Source organism: Heteronotia binoei, chromosome 21, assembly GCF_032191835.1.
Source record: "Heteronotia binoei isolate CCM8104 ecotype False Entrance Well chromosome 21, APGP_CSIRO_Hbin_v1, whole genome shotgun sequence".
Lineage (NCBI taxonomy): Eukaryota > Metazoa > Chordata > Lepidosauria > Squamata > Gekkonidae > Heteronotia > Heteronotia binoei.
The window spans coordinates 114,659,780-114,673,818 of NC_083243.1; the positions used below are offsets into that span (position 1 = coordinate 114,659,780).

At 46.0% G+C, this 14,039-nt stretch overlaps 1 protein-coding gene across 1 annotated transcript in view; it reads left to right on the top strand.

Annotated features, from left to right (window-relative positions):
- Nucleotides 1-14,039, top strand: part of ELF5 (E74 like ETS transcription factor 5) — a 47,728-nt gene that overhangs the window by 22,312 nt on the left and 11,377 nt on the right. The window lies entirely within an intron of this gene.

Below are 14,039 nucleotides of genomic sequence, written 5' to 3' on the forward strand. Positions count from 1 at the left end.
ATTTGTAGCTGGGATTCTTGGCCCCAATGTACATTACTTTGAACTTGGCCACATTGAACCTCATCTGCCATGTTGACGCCCACTCACCCAGCCTCAACAGATCCTTTTGGAGTGCCTCTCTGGTTCTCACCACCCTGAACAATTTAGTGTCATCTGCAAACTTGGCCACTTCACTGCTTACTCCCAAATCCAGATCATTAATGAACAAGTTAAAGAGCATGGGACCCAGTACTGAGCCCTGCGGCACCCCACTGCTTACCATCTTCCACTGCTAAGACTGCCCATTTATACTCACTCTCTGCTTCCTATTAATGACTCTCGAGCTTACTAAGGAGCCTTTGATGAGGAACTTTATCAAAAGCTTTCTTGAAGTCAAGGTAAACAACATCTATTGGGTCCCCTTTGTCCACATGCTTGTTCACCCCCTCAAAGAACTGTAACAGCTTAGTGAGACAAGATCTTCCCTTACAGAAACCATGCTGCGTATTCCTCAATAACTTGTGTTCATCAATGTGCCTACTCATTGCTCCCCAAGGATGGAATAAAGAATCAGACACAGAGTATTGGTATAAAATTGTGCCACTTTATTCAATATTCTAATAAACAGCAAGGGTACTCCACCAGCGGCCTGGCCAGTGACAGGGGTCACCGCGACCGCTCCCCTGCCATTAACGGGCAAGAGTCCCAGCCCCCCAGCTGGAGCTGAGTGTTACTCAGCTCCCTCCAGGCAGGCCCAGCAGGGAGGCACGCACCAGAGGGCCCAAACCCAGACGCACGTCTCACCAGAAAGGCACCCTCTAGCCGAGCCTCCCGGACAGTCTGCATTCTCCAAACCCGAGTCTTCAAACCCGAAGGCTGATCATGCCAGACCCCAAATTCCCCAAAAGGGGGATGCTTCACAGTCCTCCCCTAGCCGCATAATGCCCTAAACCCAAAAAACCTGCCACTACTAAGGCCAAGTCTCTACTTAGGGCTTAGCGCCCACCGGGAGGCCCAAAGCCACCCACAACCCTTGCTGCAAATCTCTCAGGAAAAGCATATTACCCTTTTCCGAGAGATGGACCCCATCTCCTCTGTAGAGGTCAGGAAATTTCAACAAAATGTCCGGATGGGGCAAATAGTGGCCCAACCCCTTTTCTAGCACCTTCCTGATCTCCTTATTAGCTTTATACCGGGCCCTTTCTATAGCTGCAGGGTCCCAAGCACAATGCCACACCAGGCAGGGCAGCATGGCTGACCAAATTATGGTGGTCCCAGGCCATTGCTCCCGAATGTGCTGGAAATCATCCCGGGCCTGCCAAACTAAGGCCTTGCCCTTTAAGAGTCCCAGATCGTTACCTCCCAGGTGAACAATTACCGTATTTTTCGGACCATAAGACGCACTCCCCCCCCAAAAAAAAGTGTGTGGGGGGAAGTGTGTGCATCTTATGGAGCGAAGGTACCTTCCTCCAGGGGAGGGGGGTAATCTGTTGCCTCCGCCTCTGATCCCGGCGCTTCCCCCGCACCTGCCTGCCTAGCTCCAGCTTCTTCCAGCAAGCGCTGGGATTGCTCCACGCTGCCCCCACCGCAAACCTTGTGCTTCGCAAGCGCCGGCTGTGGAGAGGGCAGTGTGCTTCCTCCGTGCCTGTCTGCCTGGCTCCAGCACCCGCCCCCTCTGCAAACCCAGCGCTTCGCGAGAGCCGGCTGTGGAAGGAGCAGCGTGCTTTCTCCGTTCCTGTCTGCCTGGCTCCAGCTCTGATGCTTAAAGCAAGCGCTGGGATCGGAGGGCAGAGGGAGCAATCCTAGCACTTGCTGTAAGCGTCAGAGCTGGAGCCAGGCAGACAGGCACGGAGGAAGCACGCTGCCCTCTCCGCAGCCGGCGCTCGCAAAGCGCTGGGTTTGTGGTGGGGGCAGTGTGGAGCGATCCCAGCGCTTGCTGGAAGAAGCTGGAGCCAGGCAGGCAGGCGCGGGGAAAGCGCCGGGATCGGAGGCGGATCGCCCCCCAGGAGGAAGGTGTGTCCTATGGTCCGGAGCGCCTTATGGTCCGAAAAATACAGTAAAACCTGAGGAGGAGGACCCACACAATCTTTAAACAACAAAGGCAGCAGGCCCCGGCACCCCCGCCATTCGATACACACATGCTGGCTGAGTCCCAGCTGAGAGCCAACCGCAGTTCTCTGAGCCTGATGAGCGGCCCAAAACACTTGACTGTGGCTGCATATGAGAACTCGGCTCCTCTGGCCAGGAACAACAGCATGTAAAGAGAAAAAACAGTTAAACAAGAACAGAACCAACAATAAACAGACACCAAGTCACTCACGGCCTAATAAAAAGTCACATATAAGCCTTATACGCCGAGGAACGCCACCTGTCCAATCTCTGAATGGAAGTGGAAGGATACCCCATGACAGCCGCTGTTGAGGCTGCCCCAATTCTAAAGGAGTGGGTCCCAAACCGCACCCCAGACAACCCCAACTCACCCAAGGCCCGTGATGTTACTGCCCAAAACTGATGCTTCATCAACGGTCTACCATTCAAATGTATAAACAAAAACCCCTCCATGGGCCCCCTAACTGCCAAATAAGCAGCCAATGCAGTAACTGGACACAGGTCAAGCTCTGAACAACTACCCAACTCGAGCACCGTACCCTTCTGCAACCGATCCGTCTTAGAGCGACGGACAGTGATGACTGCCTTACCCGCAAATAGCTGCAGATCCTTTAACAACAGAGCCTTACCAGAAACATCATTTCTAGGCTGTGCCACCAGCTCACTTACTCTAAGAGCCCCCAAGAAAGCTAACAAAGATGCAGCATGAAACAAACATGCTTCAAATGACGAAGCACACACCACATCCCAAACCTTTTCATACCCCGCAGAATCAAAGGAGACACAGGATTCTGCGTATCAACCCTGGGACGAGCCTCTCTGGTCCACCCCTCCAGCATCTTTCGAATACGAAAGTCAGCTGTTAAGTGCCACCTCAACTGACAGGAGACTTTTATTCCTGATCCAGGCATTATATACCAACACGTCTATTAGGGTCAGGTGCAATAAGCAAGGTCTCCTTACTGACCCTATTCCAACTTTAAAAGGAGTCAAGCAAGGCTGCGTGCTGGCCTCTTCCCTTTTTGCCATCTTTATAAATGCTATGATCAGCAACCTCCATCTAGTCGATACTCATCCCCCCTCCTGGCAGATAGGCAACTGGTAGCCTTACTCTTTGCAGATGACACAATCTTGCTGTCTAGAACACCAGTAGGCCTTAGAAGGACATTAGCTCAATTTGATCTTTATTGTGATCATAACCTCTTAGAGATTAATTATCAGAAAACAAAAGTAATGGCTTTTGGCCCAAAACCCAGGCTAAGGAGATGGAATATAAATGGCCATAGTCTACAACAGGTAACAATTTACAAATATTTGGGGGTCATGATTCAGTCCTCAGGGTCAAAGAAGGCTCACCACGAATATGCTGCCAATTCTGGTCGCAAATCGACCCAGGCCACCATTAGGTTTTTTCTCACAAAAGGGGGGCATTTTATACCAGTTGCATTAAAATTCTACTTGGCCAAAACAATACCCCAACTCACTTATGGAACTATGTTGGGTCCATCCTTATCAAGTTTTGATCCCCTTGAGAAAATTCAGTCCAAATTCTTGAGAGTCATTTTCCACTTTCCAACCTGCGTTTCCAATGCAGTACTATGCTTGGAAACTGGCTTGCTAAGGATAGAGGCTAGGGTGAGCCTACTTTCAGTCACCACTTGGCTTAATCTCAGCCATTGCCCCACGAATATCACATCGTTGATTTTAAAGGATAGTTATTGTTCCTCTTGGGTTAGAGCCATCCATCAAAAATTGTCTACGCTTGGCTTTTCACTTGAATCTCTCCAGATAATGGTCTTGGATCAAGCCAGGGCCATAGTCAAACAGAGACTACAAGACATTGAGAGACAGAATGATATTGCCAAGGTCCCGGATTTTCTAGCTCCCCCTCAAAGGAGATATGTGTTAGCTCCAGCCCCCTATCTCTCAACTCTAATACCATCCCACAGAAGGGCCTTTTCTATGGCCCGTTGTAATATCTTTCCTTCAGCAGTTGTTGAGGGCCGCTTTAGAAAGGTGCCTATGGCTGAGCGGGTTTGTCCTTGTGGTGCAGATAAAGTTGAAACGATTGACCATGTTTTGTTTGGGTGTGGCCTATACCCTGGCATACGAGCCAGGTACATTTATTCTTTGTTGGAGGGATGTCTCGGGTTTTCTGATTTCAAAATCAGAAAGACGCTGTTATCAGATTTTAACCCCCAATTCACAATTAATTGTGCCAAATTTATGGCGGCAGCTAGGAGAATTCGTGAGGATTATGTAAAGAAGGGGTCCTGAACTGACTGTTTTTTGAATATTTCCAAGCTTGTATTTTATCTTTTCTTAAATGGCTGAGTACTCTGTATACCATCACAAATGCTACTGAAACTTATATAAATACAGAGACCATGCATAAAGTTGCCAATTTTTGTTCCCACGCAATCAAATTGCATTTTATGGTTCTTACAAGTTAATGTCGAGGTAACAGATTGTAATTTTAACCAGTGTAATCTAGTTAATATTTTTTTCTGGAGCTGTATAATTTTTAAATTTTTTATTATACGTACTATATTTATTAAGCTAGAAGATGTTTGACCACTACTGTATTATTTGTCATGTCTCATTATTTATACTAATGTCCTATATTTTATTTTCACATTTATTTTTTAAATATCTTACGTTTTACCTATTTAGGTCCATCTTGATTTTTGCAATTTTTATGTGCTTGTTGTTGGCCTGCATTGTGCTGTGTATTTGGTCATGGACTGTAATAAAGCAAACTGAAACTGAAACAGTAATGGAGCAAATGCTCCACCGGGAGGAGCTAAACCCTGCAATACCCTACCTCAGCCCTAAAGTCTTCAAACTGCCGCACAGCCCGTTCATAAGACTTCCTGGTGCTGGGCTCAATGGCTATTGCTCTGCAGGCCTTGGCTCTCCAATCAGCCATAGCTCCTGGGGCATTGGCACCGGCTCTCTGTCGGCATCTGGGGCCAGCTGAAAAAACCTCTCCATCTGTTTACAAGATAGAGCATCAGGCACCCCATTACTCACCCCAGGAACATGCTTGGCTAAAAACAAAATGTTAAGCTGCATACAGCGCAGAGTGAAGGCCCTCACCAATCTCATAACCCGGCCAGATTTGGATGAAATGGAATTAATGACGTGGACCACTGCCATATTATCACACCAAAAATGGACAGTGTGATTGGCGATATCCTTCCCCCACAGCCAAACAGCAACTAAAATGGGAAAGAACTCGAGAAACGTAAGATCCCGGTTCACACCAACCTTTACCCAGGAGTCAGGTCAACTATCCTCACACCAATGTCCACGGAAATAGACTCCAAAGCCCAAGGAACCAGCAGCATCAGACATGACCTGAAGCTCAGCTTTGAGCCTCATGTCGTCCCTCCAAAAAGAGACTCCATTAAAGGACTCCAAAAATTCCTACCAAACCCTCAAATCATCCCTCATGCTGCAGGTGACCCTAGTTCAACTGCTCAATAGTGTCCCAAATCTCAATCCCAAAAAAGGTCAACCTCTGGGTCGGACCTTCAGTTTTCTCAGGCACTAAAGGAACCCCAAGCTCCGCCACCAGCTCAACAAAGCCAGACAGCAACTGTCCACAACGCCCAGTCCCCTCGGGACCCACAAAAAGGTAGTCATCCAAATAATGAACGACATCCTGCAAACCCACTTTCGCCCACGCAGCCCATTCCAAAAATGTGCTGAAACGCTCGAAAGCCAAACATGACACAGAGCAGCCCATTGGCAATGCTCTATCCATGTAACATTGACCCTCAAAAGAAAACCCTAGAAGTTCAAAATCATCGGGATGGACAGGTAAAAGGCGAAACGCAGACTTAATGTCGCATTTTGCCAATTCTGCCCCCACCCCGCAACGCCTCACCACGGCAATAGCCTGGTCAAAGCTGGTGTACCTAACAGAGCATAAGTGCTCCGGGATCCCATCATTCATGGATTTCCCCTTAGGAAAAGACAAATGGTGAATCAAACGAAATTCACCAGGCGCCTTTTTAGGCACCACACCCAAAGGTGAGACTCTAAGAGTACTCACTGGAGGATGTGAAAAAGGACCCAGTATCCTTCCCTCAGCCAGCTCTAATGACCTGCTCCAAGCCCTGAACTGACTTAAGGTTTTCTGACATAAACGGAACTTGAGGACCCTGAAAAGGGATCCTAAACCCAACTTTAAAACCTTCTAACAAATACAAACTATCAACCCTTCGAGGGTACCTCGACAGCCACTGCTCAAGAGGTCCCACCCTTATCGGGCTGGGCCCCTTTCTTAGCTGGAAAGGCACCTCCGCTCCCGCTAGACTTCTTCGTATTTTTACACCCACGGGCTCTAGGGCAGTTGTCAAATGAGTGGGAACCACCACACATGGGGCACTCGTGCTTGAACTGGCATGCCTTCCTATTACATACCCCAAGGGATCCAAATTCCCAGCAGAGCATGCGGGGTTGAACCGCCTGCCCCGCTGCACCACGGGGAGAGCCTGATGAACCAGCAGTGGATGTGGATGACCTACTCACCAAGTGACCACTATCAGAGCGATCACCCAGATTAGGCCTAGCCGGGAACATAACCTGCAGCCAAAGCTGCTGATGGATCCGATCCCACTGAAAGGACAGATACAGGGCAGCCCTCATCCTAGATTCCCAGTCATATTGTAACCTGGCTGGTCCACTAAAGGCCGTATAGCCTTTATAAATTATGTCCAAATACTGGAACAGGGATGCCACCCACCACAGCTGTGCCCTCGCAATCACCCTGGCATAAATACAGAATTTAGGACGCCAATTAGCCCAGGTCCTGTCCACCTTCCATTTTTTCAATTTTTCCTTCTCTTTCTCATCCAATTCTTCCTTGTCTTTTTTCTCAACCTCCCGAAAGAAAAGAGAAAAATATCCGCGTACTCCCCTTTTAATATTTTTTCCCTAGTAGCGGGAAGCAATTGGTCCCCCAGCGGCAAGGCAACCTCCCCAAACGGCAAAGCAGCAAAAGGCACCATCCCATATGTTGAGGGTGCCCCCATAAAGGAACCAGCCATGCCAGGATGCCCTGCGCCCAGGTACACACTAGGAACGCCTTGCCCACATGGCCAAGCCCAATACTGAAATGCACCCAATGCAGAGGAGGCAGGCGCTCCCGCGCTTGACATGGAAGCGCCCTGCCCAGCCGCCAAGGTAGGCCCCCATGCTCCTCATGGCCAAACCTGCCCAGGCCCCGCCTGTAAATTATCACCCGATCTACCTCCGAATCCAGCAGGAACCAATGGCAAACCGACCCACGATGCTCCAGCCGCCGCCATTAAACCCACATCCGGACTGCAAAGGCCAGCATCCCTGCCAGGCATGACTCCACCAGACCTGCCCTCAAGAATAGACAGCCTGGTGAGAATACTCGCCTGCTTACCCTTCTTAGATTGCCTCACACCATTCTCCCCACCTGGAGAAAGGATGCCCGCTGCCTGTTCCAATGCTCTCAATCTACAAGCAGTATAGGAATCAACCACATCACCCTTCTCATCAGAAGAGGATAATGGTGGTGGTGGCCTTTTTGCAGGGGCCTTGGGCGCCTTAGGTACTGGCTTTTTTCTTTTGGGCTTGCCCGACCCTTTTCCACCAGCCATCTAAATAGCAAGCACAAGACCACAAAATGGCCTCCTGCAGCTCCACTCTAAAATGGCTTCCCCCTGGAAGAAGAAAGGGAACTCAAAATGGCCTCTGGTGCACACCAATGTCTCCAGTAGGAGAAAAATGGGGGGGAGGGGGAGGCTCTCCAAAATGGTCACCTGCCAACTGTCAAGCATGAGATTTCAAAATAACAAGTCCTTGTTTTTTGAAACAAAGTTAGGTTTATTGATAATCCATGTGGCTCATTCGAACTGAAGATTGGAACTGATACTTTGTAACACTAGAGTAGATGCTTTAAAATGGCACATCAAAGGTCCTATAAACAATTCTACATTCACGTGTGAAATTCACACTCTGGGTTCCTTATCTATATTGCAGCTAGCGCATCCTGGGTTCAGGCCTGGCTGGGCCTGGGAACAAGTCCCAGGAGGTCTTATCTTCATAGAGGACATTCCTGCATTTGTTAGTAAAAGCGAAAGAAGAAAGGTGGGGGCTGCTACTTTGATGTGCTCACATTTTTAACTTTGGGTTAGTAACAACTCTACAATCTTAATTCTATAATATAAAGGTAACAATTCTAAGATCTGGCTTCTTTAATATATGTTGAATACACAATGCTTGACATACTTCCCCCCCTAAGCTCTTGCTCAGGGTTTGTCTGGGTGTAATAGGTAAAATCTTTTAAGGAAGAGTGGGGCTCAGAGGTTAGATGCTTTCACCCATTCATCACAACTAGGGGGGAAATACTTCCAGTGCACTTAGAAGTTTAACACCCCTCTTTTCTCTCTCGCATCCAATATCTTTTGCACCTCATGATGACTTTGACCCTTCACTTGAATAGGTTTGGGCTCCAGTGGGCGGGGATGCCAACTCATAGCCCTTGGATCTCGCCAAAAAAGGCTGCAATGGAAAACAGGGTGAATTTTACTAAACAGTTTTGGTAATTCTAGTTCCACTGTCATTTTGTTTATCACCCTCTTTATTTTAAAGGGCCCCAGATATTTGTAAGCAAGTTTCCTGGAGGTTTGTGGCAATGGCAAATTCTTCGTAGATAGAAACACAGTCTCTCCTACTTTAAAGTCCCATTCTGGGGTGTGCTTTTTGTCATAATGTGCTTTATAATCCCATTTGGCTGCATCCATGTTTTCTTGAATTACAGTCCACCCCTTTCCCAGCGTCTCCCACCACTGCTGACAAGAGGAGGGGATTTTGGTCCCATTGTCCTTGGGAAACAGGGGGAATGGTTTCCCCTTGTAGCCATTCACAATTTTAAACGGAGATGCTTTGGTTGAGCTATGGAGGCTATTATTGTATCCATATTCTGCAAACGGCAGCAGCTCCACCCAATTGGTCTGTTGATAGTTCACATAGCACCGTAAATACTGTTCTAGAAGCGCGTTCACGCATTCCGTCTGCCCGTCCGTCTGTGGGTGATAGGTGGAGCTCAACCCCTGTTCCATGCCCATTAGTTTGCAGAACTCCCGCCAAAAGTTGGCAATGAACTGCGGGCCACGGTCACTAATGACCTTATCGGGGAAGGAGTGGACTCTAACAATGTGTTGGAAAAATAGGTACTCCAGCTTCTTTGCAGTGGGCAGCCTTTTGCACGGAATGAAATGCGCTTGCTTTGAAAACGTGTCCACTATTACTAGTATTACGGTCCTGCCCTGAGAAGCCAGTAACTCCACTATAAAGTCCATAGACACTACAGACCATGGCCGCTCTGCAGTCTGAGTGGGTTGAAGGAGCCTGGGGGGTTTCCCACCTCGCTTTTTTGCCATTATACACACGGGGCAAGTAGTTACAAATTTTGAAATATCTTTCTTCATTTGAGGCCAACAGAATTGCCTATTGACCAGATGCAGTGTCTTTATGTAACCAAACTGATACAAAGTATCAGTTCCAAAATGTCAAGCATGAGATTTCAAAATAACCAGTCCTCGGTTTTTGAAACAAAGTTAGGTTTATTGATAATCCATTTGGCTCATTCGAGCTGAAGATTGGAACTGATACTTTGTAACACTAGAGTAGATGCTTTAAAATGGCACATCAAAGGTTCTATAAACAATTCTACATTCACGTGTGAATTTCAAGGGCAATAATAAAAAACCCAGGTTGCCCCACAGGCCCACACCCTCAAAAATTAAAAGGGGAAAGACCAACCCCTGGGCTCCACAACCCCTGTCCCAGCAGACCCCAAACCCTAGGCAGACTCAGCCAACAAGAAGGACAACCCCACGTCCTCCACTGCTGCCACCAGCCCGCAGCACTGCAGCCAACACTCTAGCCAACGCTTCACCCACCGCTGCCCAGTCGACTGCCCCAACAAACCCCGACATCCAACCAAAAACAAAAGAAAAGCCTCAGCCGATCGCCTGCCAAGACGAAGGAGCCAACGAGGAGCGCAGATCTGACAGTCTAACAGTTAGACTGTCAGATTCCGCCTTTTTCTCTGTGCGCCGAAATGGGCGCCTCCTGACTCTTCCCATCCAGGGAAACAAACTCTGCTCATGCAGCCTAGCAGCTACACTGCAGTCTGCAAGCATAAGATTCTGTCCTTGATAATGGTTTCTACCAACTTTCCTGGTATTGAAGTCAGACTTACTGGCCTGTAATTTCCTGGATCTCCTCTGGAACCATTTTTAAAGATGGGGGTGACATTTGCTACCTTCCAGTCCTCAGTCCTCATAGTGAGCACTATGGCTTTGTGTTGCTTCTTCTATGACTGTACTGAATTGTACTGGCTATTGCTTTTTATGTGTCTTTATTGCTATTTGTACTTGGTCATTGTTAATTTCTTAATATGTGCCATTGGAAATAGAAAGGTCCAGTTTTGGCAAGTTGCATGTTAGAACTTAAACCTGAATAACAAAAGGCATTGAAATTGTTCTAAGATGAGGAAGATTTACACCAGCAGAATTCATTCACATACCACAATTGCTTCTTGTTCTCCTTCACAGAGAAGTATCTGCCATTAATTAATAAACTGAAGCTCAGTCTAGATGAAATGAAGATGCTTTGTCCAGTAAAGGTGCTAATCCAAGAACAAGATTTTAGCTTATTCCACATGGAGATCACATTTCCTTTGAAGAAGCAAATCCACAGTTTGTTGATGGTGTTAAAGCTAGATTTCCAGATGGATCTGAAGATGTTAGTTTAGATTAACTGATTTTCTTCCTTTGCCTTCTGTATCTTGGATTTTATTTTAGTTCACAATTTTTATCACTGCTGCTCTTTTAAGATTGTCCTGCTGTTTTCATCTACATTTTATTCTTGTCTGTCTAGTGCTTTTTAATGCAATGGCTCTTCTAGTATAGTGATTTTAGTTGTTTTTAATTGTGCTTTTAGTTACCAGAGAAAGCAGTTTTTGATTGAGAATCAAGGTATAAATCTTTAAGTAAATGGCATGTAATTTGGATAGCTTTAAATTAAAACACTTTAATTTTAACTCTGTTCTTGTTTGTGATTTCACAATGGCAGAAATTTGGTTGTGAATGAAAATTCAGAGAAGCTGGACACTTGAAGGCAATCATAGTTGTGCTCACTGCGATTACACAAATGTTTTCTATATAATAGTGTAAATAGCAAATGGATCTCCTTGTGATGATGTGGGACAACACTGGGGTGTTTCAGCACAATAAGATGTTTGGACCAATCACAAGTATTTAAGGATGTAGATTTGTAATTCATATTTATAGTTTTGCTATGAGAGAGATCAGTGTATCCAGACAAACACAATTGGTACACAGAGGAGCTCATCACTATTTCCTTTGCAATGGAAGTGGACAAGTGGGGCATCCACAAAGACTTGAGGTGGGCTTCTCATTTATTCCTCACACACTATTTTCTCTTTCTCTTTCTCTTTTCCAAAAGCCCCCATAGCCTCTCTCCTTCTCACCCACCAGCCAACTTACCTTTATCCGCCTTCCATCTTCAGCTATATTTATTATTTCATTTATGTCCTGCCTTTTTCCACAAAGTACACCCAGAGCAGCTTACATCTTTCTCTTCTCCTCCATGTTATGTTCACAACCAGGGCTTTTTTTGTAGAAAAAGACAAGCAGGAATTCATTTGTATGTTATGCCACACCCCTGAGATCACCCTTGTTTCACACAGGGCTTTTTGGTCGGAAAAGCCCAGCAGGAGCTCATTTGCATATCAGGCCACACACCCTGATGCCAAGCCATCAGGAACTGTTCCTGCTAAAAAAAAAAAAAAGCCCTGCTCACAACAATACAGTGAAATAGGGTAGGATGAAAGTACATGACTAGCTCAAGGTCACCCAGGTGTGACAGAGTGAAAATTTAAACCTGGCTCTCCCACATCTTAGCATGAAACACCACACTGGTTTCCATGGTCTGGCAGCTAATAGCAAACATTCAGGCCGGGGCAAGTCATGCAGGTTGCCATGATATCAAGTTATCTGGTGGTTGCTGCCAGGGTCCTCAAAGGCCTCCCTCAAAAGCCAAAAGAAAGGGTCCTGCTCTGTTCCCCTGCCTTTTATTGCCTAGCCATGGCCAGTTTCTTAAAGCTACAGTTGCTGCTGCTATTATTTTGGGGAGTTTCAGTCCCTCCACATGTGCCTTTAATAGATTTCAGATTTTTCTGAAAACCTGGGGCTTTTCTCAGGTTTGTAGAGATGTCTGTCTTGTCTGTTCATAACTCCAGTCTTTGGATTTAAGTATCCACAGACTTAGCCATGTTGTGAATTAGATATATTGATGATGTAGACTAATTTAAGCCCCTGACTTGGATGGCCCAGGTCAGCTTAATCTCATCAGATCACAGAAGCTAAACAAGTTAGCCCTGATTAGTATTCGGATGGGTGACCACAAAGGAGTTCCAGGGTCGCTATGCAGAGGAAGCCAGTTTGGTTTAGTGGTTAAGTGTGCGGACTCTTATCTGGGAGAACCGGGTTTGATTCCCCACTCCTCCACTTGCACCTGCTAGCATGGCCTTGGGTCAGCCATAGCTCTGGCAGAGGTTGTCCTTGAAAGGGCAGCTGCTGTGAGAGCCCTCTCCAGCCCCACGCACCTCACAAGGTGTCTGTTGTGGGGGAGGAAGGTAAAGGAGATTGTGAGCCGCTCTGAGACTCTTCGGAGTGGAGGGCAGGATATAAATCCAATATCTTCTTCTATCTTCTTCTCTATTAGTCTCTTGCGTTGAAACCCTTATGAGGTTGCCATAAGTCAGATGTGATTTGAGAATACTTTACAAACACAAACAATTTAAGCATGTTCCACTTTTTAAGTGGATAGGTGGTAGCATCAGCAAAAGACTCCAAGTCACAAGTTTTTCTTTCCTGTGCTACAGACAGCTGCAAGAGCCTATTTCAGCCTGAATGGGAGTTGTTGTCTGCCAGGACCAATGTGTTCATTTGTATATTTCAAAATAGCTGATGCTTATGAGGTAGCTTATGACCACTATTATAAAGTCAATACAATTAAAATCACAAATTTTCTCTGCATATTGGTGTTTAAAAATATTTATATTTCCAGATATTGCACAAGATGGCTTGGACTCATATAATCTCCATTAATCAATGAAACTAATTAAAATACTATTACAAGAAAAGTAGCTGATGCAGACTGGTGCTGTATGGAAGGAGCTGGCCTAAGGCTGCCCTGCCCAATGAGCAACATGTTAAAGTTCTTATTAATCTTATTGATCAGCCTTTCTTTTAGAGAAGTCTTCCTTTGCCCTTTGTTGCCCTTTGCCCTGCCAAGTCCTGGGAATAGAGACAAATATATTTCTATGTTGTTTTTAATATTCAGTTCTACTTTCCATACCAACACATGTAACTAGCCTTTTTATTTACATTTCTACCATGAAAAAAGGAGGTGAATTCCCAGAACTTTCAGCAGGTTTTCTGATACTCGGTAATTAGTGGTGATTGTTCATGAAGCCTTGCCTCCCCACTCCAGTTCTTAATGTTTTGCTTGTAATTCATCTCTATCTATTCTTGCCAACCTTGCTCAATTAATGCAATAAAACTCTCTCTCAGTTTCTACTTTCTCACAAATGACAATCTAAAGCTGCTTCTGGGAATCTATGTATATCGATACACACACACAAACATGTGCACACACACAAAGAATACTCAAAGGTATTTTCCCCCCTCTTCAAAACAGTGAGCTCTCAGATTACTGAAAGTTCTAAGTAAAATGAAAATGCCATGAAATAAAAGCCATCATGTTACTCAGAGGTGGTTTCCCCCCCTAATATTTGAGGGAACATTAGCTTTAAAAGGAGACCTTAGGCTTAGTGAGAGGGGGTAAAAGCAAGATTCTCCACCAAAGTTTATGGG